General features: G+C 37.2%; 1 protein-coding gene across 6 annotated transcripts in view; it reads left to right on the forward strand.

Moving 5' to 3' along the window:
- NAALADL2 (N-acetylated alpha-linked acidic dipeptidase like 2) overlaps positions 1-27720 on the forward strand; it is a 1368824-nt gene that overhangs the window by 1106356 nt on the left and 234748 nt on the right. The gene's annotated exons all lie outside the window — the stretch shown is intronic.

Genomic DNA, 27720 nt, shown 5'->3' on the forward strand with positions numbered 1-27720 from the left:
TTCATTGTACAAAAAGAAGTTATAGGCAGCTGGTCAAATATCCATATTTATATCTGAATGATTATCTTCTGTTTATGCTGAGAGCTCAGTTTGTATTTGCTAAGCATATAAAGGACCCAGAAAGTAAACAGAAATAACTTGGGTCTCACATCTAAATCATTATGTGTTATTCAGTGTAGCAGATGCTGAATAAATATGCCTAAAAGCTAAGAACAGCCTATAAATTCTAAATATCTCCTGACTAATTGCTTACCAGTTGGAGCCTTCCAAATTTCTAAAATGAATTAATATGTTACCTAAGGATTTGAGGGCTTGAATTTTCCTAGTGGAAAATTTTAAAATTAAAAAAAATTTTAAATTTCCACATAGCCTTCTTTAAATATGTCTAATTTTTGCCTTACAGTGTATTAAAATATATCTATTTTTAAAAGTGTATTAGCATTGATTGGTTCATTTGTAATGCAGGAAAGTAAAAAAGCTTTTACTGTCTCTCTTAGGTTCTCTGCCTGGTACCCTGAAAATTAAACTGAACAAAAGACAGATTATTTAGAGAAAAACAAACTAATTTATTAATATGTGCATTGCATATACATATGAGTAACTCAAGGGGATGGCTAGAACTTGGGCTTCTATAGCTTCTTTACAAAGGACAAAAGAATGTAGAGAATTGATGAAATAAAAGGAAATAGTTTAGGCTTTTAGAGGCTGTAAACTGGGAATGTAAATATATGGGGGAAAATAAGGGGAGATAAGAGTTGTTTTAGTAAGGTTTCTTATGTAGATTTCTCGGGTACTGTCTGTCTCTGGGTTGTCCTTCCTAGTAGAGGAGGAGGGCAGAGAGTTTTTCTTGTGTCAGTTCCTCTCAATTGCCTCAGCTCAAAATAATCCTTGTGTCAAAAGCAGTATATTTTAGGGTGGCATACTTTGAATCCCCTTACATGCATTGAAGAGTGTATGTAATAAATATGTCAAGCATCTTCTATGTACCAGCTACATTATACAAGATCTGGGCTCTTATGCATCCTGGTGGGAGTAGCTAGTGAGGTACAAATTAATGAAGCAGATAGGAAATTGTCAGAAGACAATGAGTACTATGCAGAAAATTAAAGCCAAGAGATGTGACAGTGACTGGTTGACTACTTCATATTGGATAATCAAGGAAGTTTTATGCAAGGAGAGGATATTTAAACTAAGATCTGAAGGAACTGGTCAAGGAAAACGAGGAGACAAGCATTCCCAGTAGTGCAATCAATTGTCCTAAGTGTGGGATTTTAGTGGGTGAGGAAAAGAGCAATACAAGAGAAAAGTGAGGAAGCAGCCAGGAGCCAGGTCGGGATGGGTCTTTGTAAGCTACGGTCAGTACTTGGGTTTCATTTTGAGTACAATGGGAAGGCCTCAGAACGTTTGATGTAGGAGGGAACACCGTGATAAATTGTACATTTTTACAGATTAGTCTACACTTAGAAGTATGACATATTATAATATAAATAATAGCACGGTATATATCTTTATAGAGATAGTTTTCCTCCTCTGTTAGATGGGTTACATATGAGAGATTCTCAGAAATAACCTTATTGACAAAGGATAAGAATGTCTTTTCACAAGACTTAATATATCCTGCAAATGCCTTTCTTAAAAGATAGTACCAATTTATTTTAATTGGTGTTGGAGAATATATTTTTTATAGGCTCACCAAATGTCAAAATCACTTTAAAAATCCTGTTAATAAGCAAAAGCCAAATGATTACATATATTATATATTTAGCATTAGAGAAAATACTTCTCAAAGTAAGAAACTAAATAGCAAACACCTCTATATAAAGCACAACTTATCTCAGATTTAACTTGTACAATTGATCTGCTATCAAGTGTTATTTACCTTAATCTAAATCTGTGATCCTGGTCTAATTAGAACATACCATGTTGCTTTCAGGCTTGGAAAGCAGCCTGAAACTTAGTGATGCACATCTGAAAAAGCCTTTTGCAGACTTTCTTCAGAGCCTCATGAGCATTCAATTTAGCAAAAGTCTAGTCACTTTAGGAGTAGGAGCTCTCAAATACTTTCTAACACTAGCTCTTGTGAGCCAAGAGCCTATTTGCTGGGGAGGCATAACATTTTTGGGGAGTCTTTCTTCCGAGCTACTGTTCTGTGTCAGAACAGTGAAATAATACATTAATGTTTGACTCCATGTATTTGAGACAGAAACCCAAAACTAATTGACAAAGTGATCCTGTTAGTAATGTGTCTATCCACTGCAGTGCTCAGTTATCAGAAAAGAATCTTCTAGCTAGTGGTATCTATTGTTGAAAAACACCTACGCTCTTTCAGTAGGTGCATATTATTCCATTATTTGCTAAGCTCTGGACTGCTGCCAAAGATTTCATATCAGTAGACTCTATTCAACTACACTGAATTTATGTTAACATTCAAAAGTAATTTTCAAAACAATATATTGTACTCATTAAAGCACAATATTTTCTCCAAATCATATAACCATTTCATATGGGTAAGCATTTCCTACCCAAATATATCATAAGATTTTTGAAGATATAAAGTATGTATTTAATTTATAATTTGTGTTTAAAATATAACACGTGATGCTCTGTAGGTGTTTAGCAAATAGTTGTTTATTTTGCAATAGGTATTAAATATGACTATGTAAGTGTGAATATATATATATATATATATATACACACACACATATATATCTTATCTCCCTTATATGTATACATATGTGCCCTCATATGTGTGTGTGTGTGTGTGTGTGTGTGTGTGTGTGCATATAGACAGCTAAAGGAGGATAGGGAGAGAATGAACTTCTGTTATTACTTACTGGCATGCATATTATAGACAACTCTGAGATATCAAAACTAATTATTCTTAATAGTATTTGAAAGAAGAGCACCTCCTTGCCTAATTGAAATATCATGCCGCATCTGTGGTTTCTGAATTCCAGGATGGTTTAATGGAAAATTTGACCTCTTGATTCTTTGAAATCTGAATTGACTTCCCAAAAACTACAACAAAAATCTTAATTTTCTATTTAAATTTCTTTTAACTTGTGAACAGTTATCTTTAGGAATTGTTTTTCCTGATGAAACCAAGGAGAAGGCAATGGACTCCGGAGCTCAGGGCACCACGGTGTTATTAATGTGATCAGCATAGCACAGCATAAGGATAGGTAGTGATAACAGCTCATTTCCTGCTTCCTCCTGGACACATTCACCAAAAAAAATGAATTTTACTGAGGGGAGAATATCAAAGATGCACCTGGAAAAAAATTGTCTGACAAGCCATGAAGAAGGGGAAAAAACAGAGTAGGAGTCAAGTTCTACTAGAGTCCCTGTTACTTATTATTTATTTGATCACTGACAATTGTTTAACTACCCCTATCTCAACTTTCTCATCTGTCAAGTGACTGTGTTACTGTAAATGCCTCAAAATGCTATGAAAATATAAAGACTATATAGGTCAAAAATTTCATATGAAGTGTAAAGCACTTAAAGAATAAGATAGTATACTTTTAAAAACTTAGTTTTCAGAAACAACAGTTTAAAAAAGGGGAAAAGACACACTTTTGATTTCAAATGATAGTAGTCCAAAGAGAATACTATTATTAATTTCTTTATAAAATTATTTCAATTAGGAGGATTGGGGGAAGATGGTGGCATGAGTAGGGCAGTGGAAATCTCCTCCCAAAACCATACATACTTTTGAAAATACAATAAAACTACACCTAACAGAGAGACCAGAGGATACAGTAAAACAGCCAGGCTGCGTTTACATCTGTGAGAACTCAGCATCTCACGAAGGAGGTAAGATACAAGCCGTGGCCTGGTGGGACATGAGCACTCCGCCCAACTCAGCTCACCAGCTGGAGGACAGGAGTTGGAGCAGGGATGGAGTGGAAGCCCAGGACTGCTAAATAAACAGTGCTAGTAATCTGCACTGGGAGCACAGACACACATTGCATGGTGGGCTGGATATTAGGGAAATGGAAAAGTAAAATCTGTGAGGAGGTCCCCACAGCTGGGTCCCCTGAGACCAAAGAAAAGCGAGTATTTTTTGAAAGTCTTAAAGGGACAGGAGCTTCACAGCTGGATGGAATCATCCCAGCACACTCAGCCCAGCAGCTGGGAATCCCGGGGAACTTCAGGCACCCTAACCCCCTGGGTGACAATGCAGCTCTGAAGCCCCTCATGGCAATAAACAGCATTCCATTCTTTCCCCATTCCGTGCAGCCCTGGCTGAGCAGCCTGGGAGCCGCTGTGCGCACAGCAGCTGCCCAGAGGCTCCTCTCAGCATGCAGCTGGCCAGGCTGGATCCAAAAGCTGCTGCCGGTGAGCAGATGCCCAGTGCAGGCAGAGGAAGCCAGGGCAAGGCACGAAGGGGTGCCATTTTTGCAGGAGAGCACACTGGGCATGCCTGCCTCTCCTCACAGGGCTCTGGGCTGACCCACTCACTGTGAATCAGGAAATAAACCCGGAGCCTGTGCCCGGTGTGCAGGTACCTGGCACAGGCAGTGGAGAAGGGCAAGGCAACCAGCAAATAGAAAGGGACTTTGTTCTCCCAGCTGACATATGTGCTACCTGCCTATGACTACCTCTATCACCATAAAAAGGCAGAAGAATTTGGTCCAGTCCAGAATCAGCCAGACAACACCTGAGAGAGGGCTTAGGAAGATAGATTTAACCAATCTTCCTGAAAAAGAATTCAAAATAAAGGTTATAATGATGCTGATGGACCTGCAGAAAAATATGCAAGACCTAAAGGATCAAGTTGGGAGGGAGAATACAGAAATAAAACAATCTCTGGAAGGACTTAAGAGCAGACTGGATGAGGTGCAAGAGGCCGTTAATGGAATATAAATCAGAGAACAGGAACACAGAGAAGCTGAGGCAGAGAGAGATAAAAGGATCTCCATGAATGAAAGAATATTAAGAGAACTGTGTGACCAATCCAAACAGAACAATATTCGCATTATAGGGGTACCAGAAGAAGAAGAAGAGAGAAAGGGATAGAAAGTGTCTTTGAAGAAATGATTGCTGAAAACTTCCCCAAACTGGGGAAGGAAATAGTCTCACAGAACATGGAAGCCAACAGATCTCCCAACACAAGGGACCCAAGGAGGACAACACTAAGACATATAATAATTAAAATGCCAAAGATCAAAGACAAAGACAGAGTATTCAAGGCAGCCAGAGAGAGAAAAGGTCACCTAAAAAGGAAAACCCATCAGGCTATCATCAGACTTCTTGACAGAAACCTTACAGGCCAGAAGAGAATGGCATGAAATATTTAATGTAATGAAATAGAAGGGCCTTGAACCAACCATACTGTATCTAGCACGATTATCATTTAAATATGAAGGAGGGATTAAATAATTCCCAGACAAACAAAAGTTGAGAGAATTTGCCTCCCACAAACCACCTCTACAGGATATTTTAAAGGGACTGCTCTAGACGGAAGCACTCCTAAGGCTAAATACTTGTCACCAGAGAAAATAAAATCACACCAAAGAAAGCAAACCAACCAAATACTAACTAAAGGCAAAAAATAATATCAACTATACACAAAAGCAGTCAAAGGAAACACAAAAGAGTACAGATTAAAACACCTAACATATAAAGAATGGAGGAGGAGGAATAAGAAGGGAGAGAAATAAAGAATCATCAGACTGTGTTTATAATAGCTTAATAAGTGAGTTAAGTTAGACAATTAGATAGTAAAGAAGCTACCCATGTACCTTTGGTAACCATGAATCTAAAGCCTGCAATGGCAATAAGTACATATCTTTCAATAATCACTGTAAATGTAAATGGACTGAATGCACCTATCGAAAGACACAGAGTAATAGAATGGATAAAAAAGCAAGACCCATCTATATGCTGCTTACAAGAGACTCACCTCAAACCCAAAGACATGCACAGACTAAAAGTCAAGGGATGGAAAAAGATATTTCAGGCAAACAATAGGCAGAAAAAAAGCAGATGTTGCAGTACTTGTAACAGACAAAATAGACTTTAAAACAAAGAAAGTAACAAGAGATAAAGAAGGACATTACATAATGGTAAAGGGGTCAGTGCAGCAAGAGGATATAACCATTATAAATACATATGCACCCAATACAGGAGCACCAACATATGTGCAAGAAATGCTAACAGAATTAAAGGAGGAAATAGAATGCAACACATTCATTCTAGGAGACTTCAACACACCACACATCAAAGGACAGATACACCATACAGAAAATAATTAAGGAAACAGAGGCACTGAACAACATACTAGAACAGAGGGACCTAATAGATATCTACAGAACTCTACAGCCAAAAGCAGCAGGATACACATTCTTCTCAAGTGCACATGAAACATTTTCCAGAATAGGCCACATACTAGGCCACAAAAAGAGCCTCAGTAAATTCAAAAAGATTGAAATTCTACTAACCAACTCCTCAGACCACAAAGGTATAAAACTAGAAATAAATTGTACAAAGAAAGTAAAAAGGCTCACAAATACATGGAGTCTTAACAACATGCTCATAAATAATCGATGGATCAATGACCAAATTAAAATAGAGAGCAAGGAATATATGAAGACAAATGACAACAACAGGACAAAGCCCCAACTTCTGTGGGATGCAGCGAAAGCAGTTCTAAGAGGAAAGTATATAGCAATGCAGGCCTATTTAAAGAAGGAAGAACAATCCCAAATGAATAGTCTAAAGTCACAATTCTTGAGATTGGAAAAAGAAGAACAAATGAGGCCAAAGTCAGCAGAAGGAGGGACATAATAAAGATCAGAGCAGAAATAAATAAAATTGAGAAGAATAAAACAATAGAAAAAATCAATGAAGCTAAGAGCTGGTTCTTTGAGAAAAATAACAAAAATAGATAAGCCCCTAGTCAGATTTATTAAGAAAGAAAGAGAATCTACACACATAAACAGAATCAGAAATGACAAAGGAAAAATCATGACAGACCCCACAGAAATACAAATAATTATTAGAGAATACTATGAGAGTCTATATGCTAACAAGCTGGAAACCTAGAAGAAATGGACAACTTCCTAGAAAAATACAACCTTCCAAGACTGACCCAGAAAGAAACAGAAAATCTAAACAGACCAATTACCAGCAACGAAATTGAAGCAGTAATCAGAAAACTACCCAAGAGCAAAACCTGGGGCCAGATGGATTTACCATGAAATTTATCAGGCATTTAGAGAAGACATAATACCCATTCTCCTTAAAGTTTTCCAAAAAATAGAAGAGGGAATACTTCCAAACTCATTCTATGAAGCCAGCATAACTCTAATAGCAAAACCAGGCAAAGACCCCACCAAAAGAGAAAATTACAGACCAATAACTCTGATGAACAAAGATGCAAAAATATTCAACAAAATATTAGCAAACCGAATTCAAAAATACATCAAGAAGATCGTACACCATGATCAAGTGGAATTCATCTCAGGGATGCAAGGATGGTACATTAAAAAATACATCAACATCATCCACCAAATCAACAAAAAATAGGACAAAAACCACATGATCATCTCCATAGATGCTGAAAAACATTCGACAAATTTCAACATCCATTCATAATAAAAACTCTCAACAAAATGGATATAGAGGGCTAGTACCTCAAAATAATAAAGGCCGTATATGAAAAACCCACAGCCAACATCATACATAACAGCGAGAGGCTGAAAGTCTTTCCCCTAAGATCGAGAACAAGACAGGGATGCCCACTCTCCCCACTGTTATTCAACATAGTACAAAACAAAGGCAGCCAGATTGGTAAAGAAGAAGTCAAATTGTCACTATTTGAAGGTGACATGATATTGTACATAAAAAACCCTAAAGACTCTACTCCAAAACTACTAGAACTGAATTCAGCAAAGTTGCAGGATACAAAATTAATACACAGAAATCTGTTGTTTTCCTATACACTAACCATGAACTAGTAGAAAGAGAAATCAGGAAAACACTTCCATTCACAATTGCATCAAAAAGAATAAAATACCTAGGAATAAACCTAACCAAAGAAGTGAAAGACCTGTATCCTGAAAACTACAAGACACTCTTAAGAGAAATTAAAGAGGACACTAACAAATGGAAACTCATCCCATGCTCTTGGCTAGGAAGAATTAATATTGTCAAAATTATTATTGTCCTGCCTAAAACAATCTACAGATTCAATGCAATCCCTATCAAATTACCAACAGCATTCTTCAACGAACTGGAACAAATAGTTTTAAAATTCATATGGGACCACAAAAGACCCCAAATAGCCAAAGCAATCCTGAGAAGGAAGAATAAAGCAGGGGGATCTCACTTCCCAACTTCAAACTCTATTACAAAGCCACAGTAATCAAGACAATTTAGTACTGGCACAAGAGCAGAGCCACAGACCAGTGGAACAGGATAGAGTTCAAATATTAATCCAAACATATATGGTCAATTAATATACGATAGAGGAGCCATGGACATACAATGGGGAAATAGCAGCCTCTTCAACAGCTGGTGTTGGCAAACTGGACAGCTACATGTAAGAAAATGAAACTGGATCATTGTCTTACCCCACACTCAAAAGTAAATTCAAAATGGATCAAAGACCTGAATTTAAGTCATGAAATCATAAAACTCTTAGAGAAAACATAGGCAAAAATCTCTTGGATATTAACATGAACAGCTTATTCATGAACATATCTTCCCTGGCAAGGGAAACAAAAGCAAAAATGAACAAGTGGCACTATATCAAGCTGAAAAGCTTCTGTACAGCAAAGGACACCATCAATAGAACAAAAAGGTATCCTACAGTATGGGAGAATATATTCATAAATGACAGATCCGATAAAGGGTTGACATCCGAAATATATAAAGAGCTCACGCACCTCAACAAACATAAAGCAAATAATCCAATAAAAAAAATGGGCAGAGGAGCTGAACAGACAGTTCTCCAAAGAAGAAATTCAGATGGCCAACAGACACATGAAAAGATGTTCCACATCGCTAATCATCAGAGAAATACAAATTAAAACCACAATGAGATATCACCTCACACCAGTTAGGATGGCCACCATCCAAAACAAAAACAACAACAAATGTTGGCAAGGTTCTGGAGAAAGGGGAACCCTCCTACACTGCTGGTGGGAATGTAAATTAGTTCAAACATTGTGGAAAGCAGTATGGAGGTTCCTCAAAAAGCTCAAAATAAAAATACCGTTTGACCCAGGAATTCCACTTCTAGGAATTTACCCTAAAAATACAGAAGCCCAGTTTGAAAAAGACAGATGCACCCCTATGTTTATCGCAGCACTATTTACAATAGCCAAGAAATGGAAGCAACCTAAGTGTCCATCAGTAGGTGAATAGATAAAGAAGATGTGTTACATATACACAATGGATTATTATTCCGCCATAAGAAGAAAACAAATCCTACCATTTGCAACAACATGAATGGAGCTAGAGGGTATTATGCTCAGTGAAATAAGCCAGGTGGAGAAAGACAAGTATCAAATGATTTCACTCATCTGTGGAGTATAAGAACAAAGAAAAAACTGAAGAAACAAAACAGCAGCAGACTCACAGAACCCAAGAAGGGACTAACAGTTACCAAAGGGAAAGGGACTGGGGAGGATGGGTGGGAAGGTAGGGATGGGAGGGGAAGAAAGGGGACATTATGATTATTATGATTAGTATGTATGATGAGGGGTGGGCACGGGGAGGGCTGTACAACACAGAGAAGACAAGGAGTGACTCTATAGCATCTTACTAAGCTGATGGACAGAGACTGTAATGGGGTATGTGGTGGGAACTTGGTGATGGGGGGAGTCTCGTAAACATAATGTTCCTCATGTAGTTGTAGATTAATAATACCAAAATAAAAATAAATAAATTATTTCAATTAGTCCATTTAAAATTGTTATCATTTCACTTAATTCCAAACATAGAACCAAGAAAAACAAATAAATACTGGTAGATAGACTCTGGACTCTGGGGAATAAATTTATTATTTTTTGAAAAGTATCTTGTTTCTCTAAACTTTAAGAAATATCTTATAAACATTTTCTACATTTAAAAAAATCTTTATGATAGTATAATTCCTTTTAATTTTCTAGTCTCTTCCTTCACCCTTATTACCAATGCACTTGTTTCTTGAACCCACCCCAGATCTACTGAATCAGGGTCTGGAATGGGGCCCAGCAATCTGTGTTGTAACAAGCCTTCCAGGAGATCTCTCACATGCTAAAGTTAGAGAAACACTAGACTTCAATTAAGGGGTGGTAAAACAAGGTGAAAAATAAAGGATGACTATAAAGGTTTCATGTGAGCAACTGGGTGAATGCTGGAATCCTTTTTGGAGATAAGGACCACTGAAAAAAGAGCTGACTTGAGAGAAGAAATCGATAATTATCTTTGGTTTATTTTTGCTTAAAATGTTTAATTGTAGCAAAGTATACATAACATTTACTATGTTAACTATTTAGTTAACTAGTAGTGTTAAGTGTATTCACATGGTTGTGCAACCAACCTCCAGAACATTTTTATTTTACAAAACTGAAGCTATACCCATTAAAGAAACCTCCTTAACCCTCCTCCTAGTCCCTGCAATCACCATTCTGCCTTCTGTATGTATGAATTTGACCACTCTGAGTACTTCATTGCATTAACCTTGTTGGGATGCTATAACGAAATGCTTTTTACATATTGGAGAGAGGGCTCTGGTATCTCTTCCTTTTCTCCTAAGGGCACCAGCCCTATCAGGTTAGGTCCCCATCTTATGACCTCATTTTACCTTATCACTTCTTCACAGGCCTCATCTCCAAATACAGTCACATGGAGGTTTAGGGCTTCAACATATGTATTTTGGGGACACAATATAAGTGGAATCGTACAAAATTTGTGTCTTTGTCACTAGCTGATTTCATTTAACACAACGGAGAATGTAATCCTTGATAAGGTAAGTTTGAAGTGCCTATTTTACATCCAAGTGGGGTGTCAGATGGCAGGGGGACATACTAAATGGTCCGTTGTATGCTTTTTGTGTCTATCTGCAAACTGTCAAATCCAACACAAAATCTCCTATCAAAGTAGCTTGCAGGTCCAGGTGCTTTAAATTTCAGATTTGGGGAAGAAAGGATTTTCAAGGTGAATTTTAAAAGCTGACTCTGGGATCCCAATAGTAGGTTAAGCACTCAAGAATCCTGGACCTGGAAACAAAAACCACGGTCCAAATTTTGACCTTGTCACTACCTGAGGGACCATACATGATTTGCTTAATCCCTCTTAGCAAAAGTGGTTTCAATACAGTTTAGGGAATAATTATTTCCTCCCTAAAGTATAGTTATAAAGATAACACATGATATTATATATGAAAACATGTGTTACATAGTAGATAAGCAATACGTATTTGCTAAATATGAACTAGTTATATTTTTTAAGTGTTAAATGACTGCTGTTTTGCTCTGATGTTGCTTTTTTTTTAATTAGTTACAGTGTCATTTTTGTAAGTATTTTTTCTTATGGTTTCCCATCACAGATCAATCTTGATCCAATCTATTAAAAACATATCATGAGTTTATATAGGCTGCGTCTACAGTAACAATTTCTATTATTACATAGTGTTAAGAATTATCTTTAAGAAAACAGCAGTTTTATTAAGGAAAAAATCAAAGAAAAATAAAAAATTGCTTAATAAAATATTCCGTGATACTGAATAAAATGGCATGTAATGTATTCTACCATTTCTCAAGTGTGGATAATCACTTTAATTAAATTTTATTTTGGTATCATTGATCTACAATTACATGAAGGACATTATGTTTACTAGGCTCCCCCCTTCACCAAGTCCCCCCCACATCCCCATTCACAGTCACTGTCCATCAACATAGTAAGATGCTGTAAAATCACTACTTGTCTGCTCTGTGTTGCACAGCCCTCCCCGTGCCCACACACACTGTACATGCTAATCATAATGTCCCCTTTCTTTTTTTCCCACCCTTATCCCTCCCTTCCCACCCATCCTCCCCAGACCCTTTCCCTTTGGTAATTATTAGTCCATTCTTGCGTTCTGTGCTTCTGCTGCTGTTTTGTTCCTTCAGTTTCCTTTTGTTCTTATACTCCACAGATGAGTGAAATCATTTGGTACTTGTCTTTCTCTGCCTGGCTTATTTCACTGAGCATAATACCCTCTAACTCCAACCATGCAGTTGCGAATGGTAGGATTTGTTTTTTTCTTATGGCTGAGTAATATTCCATTGTGTATATGTACCACATCTTCTTTATCCATTCATCTACTGATGGACATTTAGGTTGTTTCCATATCTTGGCTATTGTAAATAGTGCAGCAATAAACATAGGGATGCATCTGTCTTTTTCAAACGGGAGTGCTGCATTCTTGGGGTAAATTCCTAGAAGTGGAATTCCTGGGTCAAATGGTGTTTCTATTTTGAGCATTTTGAGGAACCTCCATACTGCTTTCCACAATGGTTGAACTAATTTACATTCCCACCAGTAGTGTAGGAGGGTTCCCCTTTCTCCACAACCTTGCCAACATTTGTTGTTGTTTGTCTTTTCGAAGGTAGCCATCATTACTGGTGTGAGATGATATCTCATTGTGGTTTTGATTTGCATTTCTCTGATGACAAGCGATGTGGAGCATCTTTTCATGTGTCTGTTGGCCATCTGAATTTCTTCTTTGAAGAACTGTCTGTTCAGCTCCTCTGCCCATTTTTTTTATTGGATTATTTACTTTATGTTTGTTGAGGTGCGTGAGCTCTTTATATATTTTGGATGTCAACCCTTTATCGGATCTGTCATTTATGAATATATTCTCCCATACTGTAGGATGCCTTTTTGTTCTATTGATGGTGTCCTTTGCTGTACAGAAGCTTTTCAGCTTGATATAGTCCCTTTGTTCATTTTTGCATTTGTTTCCCTTGCCCGGGGAGATATGTTCAAGAAGAGGTCACTCATGGTTATTTCTAAGAGATTTTTGCCTATGTTTTTTTCTAAGAGTTTTATGGTTTCATGAATTACATTCAAGTCTTTGATCCATTTCTAATTTACTTTTGTGTATGGGGTTAGACAGTGATCCGGTTTCATTCTCTTACATGTAGCTGTCCAGTTTTGCCAGCACCATCTGTTGAAGAGACTGTCATTTCCCCATTGTATGTCCATGGCCCCTTTATTGAATATTAGTTGACCATATATGTTTGGGTTAATGTTTAGAGTCTCTATTCTGTTCCATTGGTCTGTGGCTCTGTTCTTGTGCCAGTACCAAATTGTCTTGATTACTGTGGCTTTGTAGTAGAGCTTGAAGTTGGGGAGTGAGATCCCCGCCACTTTATTCTTCCTTCTCAGGATTGCTTTAGCTATTCAGGGTCTTTGGTGTTTCCATATGAATTTTTGAACTATTTGTTCCAGTTCATTGAAGAATGCTGTTGGTAGTTTGATAGGGAATGCAGCGAATCTGTATATTGCTTTGGGTAGGATGGCCATTTTGACGATATTAATTCTTCTTTGCCAGGAGCATGAGATGAGTTTCCATTTGTTAGTGACCTCTTTAATTTCTCTTAAGAGTGTCTTATAGTTTTCAGGATATAGGTCTTTCACTTCCTTGGTTAGGTTTATTCCTAGGTATTTTATTCTTTCTGATACTATTGTGAATGGAATTGTCTTCCGGATTTCTCTATTAGTTTATTGTTAGTGTATAGGAAAGCCACAAATTTCTGTGTGATAATTTTGTATCCTGCAACTTTGCTGAATTCCTATATTAGCACTAGTAGTTTCGGAGTGGAGACTTTAGGGTTTTTTATGTACAATATTATGTCATCTGCAAATAGTGACAGTTTAACTTCTTCTTTACCAATCTGGATTCCTTGTATTTCTTTGTTTTGTCTAATTGCTGTGGCTAGGACCCCCAGTACGATATTGAATAACAGTGGGGAGAGTGGGCATCCCTGTCTTGTTCCCGATCGCAGAGGAAAAGCTTTCAGCTTCTCGCTGTTCAGTATGATGTTGGCTGTGGGTTTATCATATATGGCCTTTATTATGTTGAGGTACTTGCCCTCTATACCCATTTTGTTGAGAGTTTTTATCATGAATGGATGTTGAATTTTATCGAATGCTTTTTCAGCATCTATGGAGATGATCATGTGGTTTTTGTCTTTCTTTTCGTTGATGTGGTGGATGATGCTGATGGATTTTCAAATGTTGTACCATCCTTGCATCCCTGGGATGAATCCCACTTGGTCATGGTGTATGATCCTTTTGATGTATTTTTGAATTCGGTTTGCTAATATTTTGTTGAGTATTTTTGCATCTACATTCATCAGGGATATTGGTCTGTAGTTTCCTTTTTTGGTGGGGTCTTTACCTGGTTTTGGTACTAGGGTGATGTTGGCTTCATAGAATGAGTTTGGGAGTATTCCCTCCTCTTCTATTTTTTGGAAAACTTTAAGGAGAATGGGTATTATGTCTTCTCTGTATGTCTGATAAAATTCTGAGGTAACTCCATTTGGCCCGGGGGTTCTGTTCTTGGGTAGTTTTTTGATTACTGCTTCAATTTCATTGCTGGTAATTGGTCTGTTTAGATTTTCTGTTTCTTTCTGGGTCAGTCTTGGAAGGTTGTATTTTTCTAGGAAGTTGTCCATTTCTCCTAGGATTCCCAGCTTGTTAGCATATATATTTTCATAGTACTCTCTAACAATTCTTTGTATTTCTGTGAGGTCTGTCATGATTTTTCCTTTCTCATTTCTGATTCTGTTGATTTGTGTTGACTCTCTTTTCCTCTTAATAAGTCTGGCTAGAGGCTTATCTATTTTGTTTATTTTCTTGAAGAACCAGCTCTTGGTTTCATTGATTTTTGCTATTGTTTTATTCTTCTCAATTTTATTTATTTCTTCTCTGATCTTTATTATGTCCCTCCTTCTGCTGACCTTAGGCCTCATTTGTTCTTCTTTTTCTAATTTCGATAATTGTGACATTAGACCATTCATTTGGGATTGTTCCTCCTTCTTTAAATATGCCTGGATTGCTATATACTTTCCTCTTAAGACTGCTTTTGCTGTATCCCACAGTAGTTGGGGCTTTGTGTTGTTGTTGTTGTATTGCTGGATCTCCATTTTGATTTGGTCATTGATGCATTGATTATTTAGGAGCGTGTTGTTAAGCCTCCATGTGTTTGTGAGCCTTTTTGCTTTTTTTGTGCAATTTATTTCTAGTTTTATGGCTTTGTGGTCTGAAAAGTTGGTTGTCAGGATTTCAATCTTTTTGAATTTACTGAGGCTCTTTTTGTGGCCTAGTATGTGGTCTATTCTGGAGAATGTTCCATGTGCACTTGAGAAGAATGTGTGTCCTGTTGGTTTTGGATGTAGAGTTCTGTAGATGTCTATTAGGTCCATCTGTTCTAGTGTGTTGTTCAGTGCCTCTGTGTCCTTACTTATTTTATGTCTGGTGGATCTGTCCTTTGGAGTGAGTGGTGTGTTGAAGTCTCCTAGAATGAATGCATTGCATTCTATTTCCTCCTTTAGTTCTGTTAATATTTGTTTCAGGTATGTTGGTGCTCCTGTATTGGGTGCATATATATTTATAATGGTTATATCCTCTTGATGGACTGAGCCCTTTATCATTATGTAATGTCCTTCTTTATCTTTTGTTACTTTCTTTATTTTGAAGTCTATTTTGTCTGATACTAGTATTGCAGCACCTGCTTTTTTCTCTCTGTTGTTTCCATGAAATATCTTTTTCCATCCCTTGACTTTAAGTCTGTGCATGTCTTTGGGTTTGAGGTGAGTCTCTTGTAAGCAGCATATGGATGGGTCTTGCTTATTTATCCATTCTATTACTATGTGTCTTTTGATTGGTGCATTCAGTCCATTTCCATTTAGGGTGATTATCGAAAGGTATGTACTTATTGCCATTGCAGGCTTTAAGTTTGTGGTTACCAAAGCTTCAAGGTTAGCTTCTTTACTATCTTACTGTCTAACTTAACTCACTTATTAAGCTATTATAAATACGGTCTGATGATTCTTTATCTCTCTCTCTTCTTATTCCTTCTCCTCCCTTCTTCTTATGTTGGGTGTTTTTTTCTGTGCTCTTTTTAGGAGTGCTCCCATGTAGAGAAGTCCCTGTAAGATGCCCTGTAGAGGTAGTTTGTGGGAGGCAAATTCCCTCAATTTTTGCTTGTCTGGGAATTGTTTAATCCCTTCTTCATATTTAAATGTTAATCGTGCTGGATACAGTATTCTTGGTTTGAGGCTCTTCTGTTTCATTGCATTAAGTATATTGTGCCATTCTCTTCTGGCCTGTAGGGTTTCTGTTGAGAAGTCTGAGGATAGCCTGATTGATTTTCCTTTGTAGGTGACCTTTTTTTTCTCTCTGGCTGCCTTTAATACTTTGTCCTTGTCTTTGATTTTTGCCATTTTAATTATTATGTTTCTTTGTGTTGCCCTCCTTGGATCCATTGTCATGGGTGTTCTGTATACCTCTGTGGTCTGAGAGGCCATTTCCTCCCCTAGGTTGGGGAAGTTTTCAGCAATTATTTCTTCAAAGACACTTTGTAACCCTTTTTCTCTCTTCTTCTTCTTCTGGTACCCCTATAATGCAGATATTGTTCCATTTTGATTGGTCACACAGTTCTCTTAAAATTCTTTCATTCCTGGAGATCCTTTTATCTTTCTCTGCATCAGCTTCTCTGCATTCCTGTTCTCTGTTTTCTAGTCCATTAATGGTCTCTTGCATCTCGTCCATTCTGTTTTGAAGTCCTTCCAGAGCTTGTTTTATTTCTGTATTCTCCCTCCTTAGTTCTTGCATATTTCTCTGCAACTCCATCAGCATGTTTATGACTTTTGTTTTGAATTCATTTTCAGGAAAACTGGTTAAATCTATCTCCCCAGGTTCCTTCTCAGGGGAAGATGTAGAAGATGTCGAAGCTGTCTGGGTTAGTCTTGTCTGGATCAAATTTTTTTGCCTTTTCATGTTGATAGGTGCAGTAGAGTGCTATTGACTCATCTGTCAGCTGGGAGAGTCAAGTCTCGTTCCACTTGGCTCCTGGCCTTTCTTTACTGGGACAACTGCGACCCCTAGTGGCTTGTGTTGGGCAATTGCATATAGACTGGGTCTCTGTATCTTGCCCGGCCGGTATGGAGGAAGCTCGCTTGCTGAGGGTGTGACCAGCCTCAGGCTGCTGCTCTGCTATGGCGGGGCCTGGAGGGGTAATGGACGGGGTGCTGTTTGGCTGTTTACCTCCATGAGGGTTCTCAGAGCTGTTGCCCAGGGGGTTAGTGCACCCAGAGTTCCCTGGAATTTCCAGCCGCTGGACTGTGACCCGGGGTGCTTCCATCCAGTTGTGGGGTGCCTGTCCCTTTAAGACTTTCAAAAAGCACTCGCTTTTCTTTGTTACAGGGGCACAGGTCCTACTGTCCTGATTCCCTAGTTTCCAGCACTCCACACATGCACTGTGTGTGCGCTCTGGTGCGGATGGCTGGGACTGGGTGTTCAGCAGTCCTGGGCACCCTCTCCCTCCCCACTCCGACTCCTCTCCTCCTGCCGGGAGCTGGGGTGAGGGGCACTCGTGTCCCGCCAGGCTGCGGCTTCTGACTAAATTCAGGAAGTTAAGTAACTTCGCAGAAGTCTTACAGCTAGTAAGAGTCATCAATACGTTTTAAGGGAAAATGCAAAATTGTCTACTTCAACTGCATCTGTAGTTTATTTGCAGGTCATGCTTTGATTGTTCTTTAGTGTACCTCTAGAACCTACTTACCACAGTGCACCTTGTGATGTCAGTGCCTACTTACTGACTTCCTACAGGTGCCTAGTGGCATACACAGTCTACTTGCAAGTGGATTTGCCCAGCAAGGAATGAAGAAAGAGAATGCTGTCCAGAATAGTTTTGACTCATGGAAATATCTGAAGTCAATCTCAAACTTCCTGAAACACCTTTGGCAGTCTGAGACTAGCAAGTTTCATGTCTAAACCAAGGTTAAGCTAGATGGTGTTTGCATTCTTTTCTTCTCTCCCTTACCATTCCCTCCCATGAGAAAATATTGGCACTATGAGATTGACTTCAGTGTATAAGTTTTTGTAGTACCCATTTTATTGTGCTCATCGACATAGAATCAGTAGAAAGTAGAAAAAGTCCTCAAAAAACATGTAGGAGAGGAAGAAAAATATACAAAAGAGAATTAAGTTAAAACAAGTGGTAAAAGTCTGACCAAAACAGTGATGTGGTACAAAGAAACCTGACATGGGAATTAGCAGTGGGGTGCAAGTCATGAGTGGTGTCTAGAATCCGCACAGTGTTCCTTAGGTACTGTGATGGCTATAAAAATTCAATTAACTCACTGTAGCACAACTGTCCCCAGGCAAGCAGTTATTTGTCCCAGGGCTTGAAGGTTATGCAATGGTGCTGTCACCTGTCAGAGGCAGACCTGATGCTGCTGATGGTGTCATTTCCTCTGCCTGATTTCTCCCTCTCAGCACTTAATTGCTTGAAATGGTAATGTATTATGGTATGCCATCCACATCCTTTTGCCCTCCTGCTTGCCCAGTCTGCAGTTTTTCGCTTTTTCTCCCTGTGCCCTCCTGTGGGGAAGTTGGGGTTCCTGTAGCCAAGATCCTCACTGAACTTAAACCACTTGATGATGTAACTGGCCTGTTGCTAGGCTACTGCTTCCACACCTGTAGGCAATAGGCTATTATTGCGCTCTATAGAGAGTTTGGCTCAGTGCTCTGGGTGGAGGCAGACGCTAGTGCTTGATGTACCACCAGGAGAACAAGCCAGGTAGGTAATAAACCCTTTCACCCCAGGAATGTTCTACTCTCATTTCTTTGGTCACATTGAATCATAGCAAACTTGCCCAGGGCTGAAGCCCATTGGCAAGATACCTTCTAAAATTAAATTAATTACTTCTAAGAAATCTGAGGGCACCCACCTGATTTAAAACTGCCCTGTAACCCTGGTCCTAGAGAGGACAGAAAACTTTCCGTGATATCTACTGAATGATGTCAGATATATACAGCGGAACTCCCATTTTTTTCCTTGCTTCTGGGTTTCCTTTTTTTGAAACGTCTAATTTATTTTTTTAAGGGAAGTTACTGAACTGTTTCATCTACAGAAGACTTTGTTTAAATATTTTATTCAAAATATTTATAGCCTGAGACAACTAATGTTGAATTCAAAACCAGTTAGGCTTTTCAGTTAATTTTTTCAATGCCGGGCAGCTGGAATACATCACTGAAATGCTGACGCTGTGTTATTTAAAATAGCATTGCCTGTGAGGCTAGGCGAAGCTATTTAAGATAAACCTCAAGAAGGCTGGTGAAATAATAGCTGAAGTTATGTTATGTCAGCCAATTCCTCAGCATGGAACAGCATTGTGAGGCCAGAACTGTTATCCTTCACTGAGACATAAAATCTATATCTTGATCCTTTTGGTCATTAAAGGTCTTATAGGAATTGTACCCAGAGGGAATGTGCTTTCATCCACTGTGTTGGCCAAAGGTCAGGTTGGACGGCTCCACTTTACTTTTTCAATATGTTCACAGTTGCACTTAGACTTAGGTAAAATCAGAGTATAGTTTTGGGTAGGGCTCTGGGGTTGTCATTCTATATATAGTTTGCATTTCACGAAGAAATAGCTTTAGCTCTTGGAATGACCAACACAAACCCATTAAAGTGCCAAAGTGGCAAAAAGAGTCAGTGGAGTCTGGTAAATTATTTTGAAGTTACCATTTCTCTTAAACTGAAAGGTAATTTTATTTTGAATAGTCAGCAGCTTCCCAGGTCTTCTTAAACAAACTGAGTATAACTCCTTCCTCATTTCCTTGTGTAAGTGTAAAGGGGTAAAGGGGGCTGGGGATGGGGGCAACAATGTAAGAGTCTGAGGCAGAAATCCCTGCCTGCCATTCCATTTGTTATCCTTTTGTCTCTAGAGGATAACAAAGATTTTCATCTGTAAAATGGAATAATCCCTCTTTTACTCATCTCACATGGTTGCTTTGTGATGTAATATGGTCAATCCTGTAAGTGTCTCTTTGTACTAAGTGATTTGGCTCATGTTTAGCATATTTTGATACTTGCCTAGAAAATATAAAAACAAACCATGCAAACAGGAATGGTCCTCAAGGAAACCATGGTAATAAAATGAAAGAGTTTTGTCTCAGTCCCCCCACCCCCTCCCACCTTTGGGTTCTCTGTTCTCTTCAGGTATCCTCCTGGTTACTTGGGATGTCTACTTCAGTAACCCCTACCCAGCAGGGGCCTCTTGCAGTTGGATCCATTCCCAGCTCTTTAATCTGAGAGAGAATAAAACAAAGTGGCAGCTATATTCATCTGTCCCCTCCTGAAGGTATTACATTTTTGATGGTCTTAACTTGACCTCCTTATATTAAATGGTTATTGGTGATATAATTCTAAATACCCAATTCATCTACTCTTAGACATTTTGTAAAATGTTAGCATTTCTAAAACTGGAACATATTTGTAACATGGTTTGTTTCTATCCTACTACCTAGCAAGAACTTTTGAAGTTGGTATTATACCTTATAATCATGGAACTCTTAGAATTGGGAGTATAGAGCATATAGTTCACTGGGGGCCTGAAAAATGTGACATTTATTTTTGGCCTGATTCAATCACAGATTTAAAATTCAAAAGTAATAGATAAGTAGACAATGAAAACACTTCCCCCTAAATCTGTTCTTCCCTTGATACCTCTCCCCAGAGGCAAATACATTGGCATATATTAGCACGTACATGCTTTTCTTTCTTTACTTTTTTTTAACACAAATGACAACATCTTATAGAATCTTTCTGCACATTAGTTTTCAGGTAAAAAAAAATGTGTCTTAGAGATTGTTTATCTGCAAGCACATAAGTAGCTTCATTGTTCTTTTTAAAGACTGCATATTATTCCATTATATGAATGTACTACAATTTATTTGACCTTCATAGAATTTTTACCATTATTCCCTTCATCAATATAAGGCCCCAGAATTCCCACATCCTTCACAATACAGTCTATAATTAAGTTTGCCAAAGTTTTTATAAATACAAAAAACACTTTATATGTTTTCTTTATGTATAAAAAACATTTATAATTATTTCTTTTGTGAAATGTCAGTTCATATTCATTGACTATTTTTATAGTCTTTTTGGTCTTTTTTCTTTACATATTACAAGAACTACCATTTGTCTGTTGAATACTCATAACTATTTTTTCTCCTAGTTTTCAATTATCCTTGTTAATGGTAATTTTTCTCAGGCAGAAAAGTTTTCATTTTATGTGGTTGGACTAACTAATCATTTTTGTCTTCTGGGTATGGTGTCGTACTCAAAGTTGCCTTTCCCACTCTAAGATGATTAAAATTATCTTTTATCATTTTCTCCACACTTTCATGATTTTGATGTTTACACTTAAACGATGGATTCATCTGGAAGTATTGTGGTATAAGATACCATAAGGTAGATACCATGTTAATATATTAGTGGAGATTTTTATGTAAACCCAACAATTATGTTTAAAATGTGAATATTTTTAAAGTTTTAAAATAACATATCTGTTTTTATTATGCAAAGCCTTCAGTGGAGGGAAATTAAAAAGAAAGAGATCTGCTGTTGTGTAACTTTTGGTCAGGGACCTTAATTTGTCAGGGAAGATGAATGGGAAATGAAGTAGAGTTGAGGGTTAGAGAGACTTAAATTAGAAGTTAGAGTAAAGACAAGCAAATGTCTTCATTTTTCTCCATGTTCACACTTAGAGAATGATCTTTAAAGCATTCATTTGTACATAAATATGTTTTAAATGTAACTTGAAGTATTTCAAATATAGAATAACATTTCTCCACTTTCCATTGCAAATTTAAAGTTTTAAAAATTAACAGAATGAAATAAGAATTGGAGTGTGTTTTCAGTTTGGCAATTGTACACACTAGAGGGATAGTAATTCTTTACCATTTAAAGCTGAAAATACTTCAGTAACACTACATAGGTGATTAAACTTCTATAGAAATTTTGAGATTGTGGGGATTTTGAAAATCCCATTGTATGGATTGAAAATTTCATTTTCAAAATAAGGTAACAGATGATTTTCTCCCTCTACACAATTTAACATTTAATAAAGGCATTGCAAGATATGTATTGAGTTTTTTTAAATGTTTACCATTTTGAAATGCATCATTATCAGATGCTTGGGTTAAAAATAACTTAAATAAGTTTTAGTGTAAAATATTAAAGAAAGTCAGTAAAAGCAACTTCTTGTGTCCTCTCTAGTATAATTAGAGGAGATCTACAATGTATTATTAAGAATTGGGTGCTAGATAGCAACTTGACACATTGGCATAAAAATACAAGCTAAATAAATGAACATATGATATATACACACACACACACACTAACTAAATAAAATATTGGAGAAATGCCACAGACACAGTTTGTTATAAACATACCCAGTGACCTAATGTGAATAAAAAAAGACAAAGACCCCTAGAATCCCAGAAATAATAAATTTAAAATTAGGATGTTCATCTGCATTAATATGGTCTGTATGCTGGATATATCAGTATGGTGGAGAGGAAAAAACATTGCATTTGAAGTGAAAAGATCTGGAAACAAATCCTAAGTCTGTTGATTTGGGGCCTCAGTTTTCTAATTTGTAAAATGAAGCTCTTTTTCTGGGAGATATGCCCCTCTGCAGACTACTTTGGCAGGCTGATAAATCCCATGTAGACCTAGTCTCAGAAATAATGTTTTAAAATGCTTAACATACACAGGAATTACAAAGGAAACTAATAATATCAAACTGAAGTCATCCTAATATTAAAACATGTTTGCATTTTAGTAGAATGTATGGTATTAAAAATTAACACATTAACCACCAAAGTGTCTCATAACTTCCATCTTTTCAAAGTAGTGATGAGTTGTTCACAACAGAAATGTGATATGAAAATGACTGATGTTATTTGGTTACAGACTCACAGGTCCTGCTAACACAATTAGGTTTATGGCTTACTTCATATTTGAATGACAGGTTAAACTTGTTAGAACCAACTGAAAATAAAGATGGAATTTTTTGTTTTCCTTTAGTCCCCCAAGTTCACAGATCTAAATTCCTTCTGTAGACCCTTGGGCTTTAGGATTTTTAGGTACTTTCCAGTTTCAAAATGTAGTAATTTCTGTATGATTCCTCACAGAAGAATTTCTTCATGTTTACATTGCCTGAGATCATGTTTTTAAGTTCTAAAGTAAAAATGTAACAAAATTTGGTGAAGCTACCTCCAGCTGACCAAACAAACAAAGATACACCCCCAGCTCATCACATCACTGTAAAAATGTAATTTTTCACTAGTTCTAATGAAAATTTCTTGGGTCTACCATCTAAGAGTGTCTGTATCGGTCACAGTTCTCCAGAGAAACGGAACCAATAGAATATATAAATGCAATCCATTATGAGGAGTTGGCTTACACATTACAGAGGCTGAGAAGTTCCAAAATCCGTAGTTGTTAACCAGAGGCCCAGGAGAGCTGATGGTGTAAATTTTAGCACAAATGCCCACACGCTTAAGACCCAAGAAGAACGAGTGTGTTTCAGTTGGGTGCGAAGAAAGGAAAAGACCAAGGTCCCAGCTCAAGACACTCAAGCAGGCATCCCCCCTTACATGCTCAAATGTCTACATTTTTCTTCTAGTTAGGCCTTAAACTGATTAAATTGAGGCCCACTACATTAACGACGGTAATGTGCTTTAGTCAGTTTGCCAAACCAAATGTACATCTCATCCTAAAAGACCGTCACAGACAGACACACCCAGAATAAGGTCTGACCAAATAGCTGGGCACCTTGTGGGTCCGTCCGGTTGACACATAAAATTAACCATCTCCATGCCTGTAATGAGAAATCATTTTTTTAAATACCATATGCATCATTATTGAAACTGTAACATCACTATACTGTGAAATCAATCATAAAAATTAGAAGGATAAACTTTGTGCACAACTGAAGTTCTAAGGTAATACTGATATGAGAAGAATCTGATTTTATTATAATGTACAGAATTTGGTACTTTTAAATGTTATACTTTTCTGTTTAAATAAGTAGTCACCTTAGATTTCTTAAGTATGTAGAGTGAATACTTACATGTGCAGGGGGAAGCAGAGTGTGGGAGAATCAAAATGTTTGAATAATTAAACAGATTTTTAAATGTTCTGGAAACTTGTCAGTGTGTCTTGGTATCACTATTCGACAAATGCAAATGTTGACTTAATTTCTTTATGTGTCATTTACCTGATCATTTACCAGGAGGCTTTGCCTTTCAGTTTAAAAGTATACTTGCAAAAACATACAGCTTTAGGATTGAGATGGCAATTTCATCTCAGGTCTTCAACAGACTGGTAGTAGGAAATTAAACAAGTGACATAGCCATGGTCTTTGCCTGAACTTGCTTAATAAAAATGCTTGTTATCAAATATTAAGAATGGAGCATTTTGAACTCCTTGGATGGAACACTTAATTTGAATTTACTCAGCCTTGTAAATAAATTTAAAAGATTAATTGACCTGCACAAATTTGTTACCAACCTTCTCTCTCCCACAGTGGCTAAATTCTAGTAAAATGAAGGAAATTAACATTTCTTTTTACTTCCCTTTGTGATATTAGTGCTTACAGGGGTTGAGTAAATCAGTATCTATTATCTGGTATGGATCTGTTGCAATCCATTGAAATGCTGTGTGGGAAAACCATTCACATAGGATAGAATATAGATTTAGGATAACTTAATGTCTGTGAATTTGGTCTAGATTTTAAAGTAATGGTTAATAAAATGATTTAGAGGAGAAGGTTTCTTTGCCAAGAATATTCTCTTAAGGGAAACCCCTAAGTGAAAATACATCTGAAAATTGGGTTCTTTTTTGACCCTGTTTTACTCTGAAACTAGTTAGAAACAAAAAATTTAACAGAACAAAATAAAAGCAGGCTTAAGGGTAAGGTGCTTCCTCCCCTCATCACTAATTCTTAAAAAAGTAGGAGTTAGAATGAGGGACAAGAGACAGAGAGACAGATGGAGAGACAGAAAAGAGGCAAAGAGGCAGGGAGACAGAGAGAGATGGAGGGAAGCAATGAGGGGGACAGAGAGGGAGAGAAGTGTGGGTTGGTGAGAGAAGTCCTCTGCCAGACTTTACAGGGAAACCGGGCTCAGTAGGTAAGGAACAGGCCCCAGGAAGGCTCCTCGGGGAAGTCAGTTGTTCCTGAGCCTCCAATCTTATATTGGCTTTCTCAGAATATTTGGGCTTTACTCAGAAATGAGGTGCAATAGTCAAGTGCTTCTAACTACAAGGCCCAAGCCATACAACCCTACTGTTCTATACTCTGTCTTACCTCTATAAATAGTTCATATTTAGCACCATAAATGTGGCTGAATCTTCACCTTCAAAATTTAATTTTGAGACAATTCTAGATAATGCTTGTCTGTTGTCATCTTACTTGGTTTGTGAAAGGAGTTTAAGTGTGACAGAGGTGGCAATACAAACCTGCAGGGAAAAGGCTGATGGTTGTTCAGTAAAGGGGTGAAGTAAAGCAAGCCAGTATAGGGAAAAGAATGCAGAGGTATTTTAGGGAATGCAATCCTGAAGGCTGGGTATTGCTGTTTTTGATTTGCCTGAAAAATACAAACATGTAAGTAATGATGCAGCTAGAAGGAATCACAGAGACTGAATGCAATGCAAATATTCAAACTATGCAACAGGAGGAGGCATGGCTCAGAACAGAGAGATTAGAAGAGAATCTGTAATGACTTCAAAAAGAATGCCCTGGACCAGCAGAGGCTGAGGTGAAATAAGAACTGTGCTTTATGTAACTTAGAGCAGAGAATGCAAGCTTGACTGGAATAGGGTCATAGAAATTTGTGTATATGGCGAGCTAACCCTTTTTGTTAGAGGGAAGCTAATTTCTAACAATAATGATTGAATGAAAGTAATCTCAACTATTACATTTATATACCACATTTACTTTTTTTTAATTAATTCTTTCAGAGACACATATTATGGAATTTAGAATTGGTGACTTTTGATCTATGATGATCTTCTGTTGAGAAAAAAAAAATCCAAGGAGCACGGCTGATTTTTGGAGTGGGTATTAAGAATTATGTATGCAAAATGAAATAAAAGCCATACTTGTATTTTCATTAATGTTGAGTAGGATACATGTCTCAAAAAGGCATAGGTGTTGCTGCAGTAAAGGGAAGTAGATTTGATAGACATCTGGGGAAAGAAAAGGCAAGATTCTGGCAAATCCTCATTAGTAATGTAAAAGAGTGCAACAGTCTAAGTTTCACAAATTCAGATGCATCTGGCCACCATGCAGTGAGTCTGAATGAATGAAGAGGCTGATTGGCAAACACTAGCAATGGGACACAGGTAAATGCCTCATCTGCCCAAGGCATTCAAATTCAATCAGAAAAAAGCTCTTCTGGTTAAACAAAGATCTTCAAAGATGGCAGATTTTAATAGCTGAATCTCCAAAAATACTTGGAATTTTTTTTTACATGATATAAATCAGTTTTTTTCTTTTTTTGCTTTTCATAATCTAATATATAAAGGTAGCTCTTCTTTGGGAATATTCAAGACCTTGCTTAAACTGTCCAAGGTTGATCCGAAATCCCCAGGAGTCTTGCCATAGGAGTATATAAGGAAGTGAAAGCTTATTAACTGTCTTTTCAGAAAATAAGCTTTCAAAAGAAGCAAATGTGTGGGGGTCACCTAAAAAGCATTAGGTGGCTACTGACTAGACTACATGGAAAACACTAATTTTACTTCTATTTCCAAAATGCTTCATTACCTAAGATACATTTACAAATATGACTAAGCTAAAGCCTTCCCTTGTTTAGAAACCCTCACACAGGCTTTCCATTTTAATGGATTTTAATTTTGTTGCAAAGATCTTTCTATTAGGTCCCCAAAGAAAATTGGATAGTATTGAAATATTATTACATGTTTGAAAAATCTAGCCTGTAGTTGAAAAGAAGTTGGAACAACTCACTTTCTGAACATGAAGCTGCATTTTTCCAAATATTTTGAGATTGTAGTATTTAAAAGTGTGTTTGAATTTATATCATGCCCGAGAGGCCTGGGTGAAGGTGGAAGGTAGTTGAAGAGTTGATATCTTAATTCAGTGGCAAACCTGTATTGAATACATCCTTCCTGCCTGATACTAAATGTGATGTTCCTATGCTGTCATCTTACTTTCCTCCTGATTACTGTTGAGGAAATCAGTATTCTTCCATGTTTCAGACTGGACACAGAGCACCAGATTCTAGATTTTTGGAAATTTTGAAGACATTTTTAATCAATATTAATTTTAGGAACCTAAGTTTACTTGTTTTTGATTTTTTGTTATGTTTTGCTCTATTTTTGAAACACTACTTTCATTTGTTTTTCACATTAGACAACTCCTGTTTTAAGAAATAATAGCCTATCATCTACTTCCGCAGAGGATGTACTTAGCTTTGTGGTTCTCTGTGGCCCATGTTTTAGTTGGCATATACTTTTAAGACATGATGGAATATGCTTTTAAAAAGAAATGGGGAAAATTCCTTCTGTGGTTTTCAAAAAGCATTTTAAGAAGAATGGAATTATGTCCGATCAAGCCATCCTTTATATGTATGGGAAGACATTAAATTAAAAAAAAAAAAAGAAGAAGAAACTTAAACCTTTCTAGGGACTCAACA

The sequence above is a fragment of the Manis pentadactyla genome, chromosome 1 (assembly GCF_030020395.1).
Source record: "Manis pentadactyla isolate mManPen7 chromosome 1, mManPen7.hap1, whole genome shotgun sequence".
Taxonomy (NCBI): Eukaryota; Metazoa; Chordata; class Mammalia; order Pholidota; family Manidae; genus Manis; species Manis pentadactyla.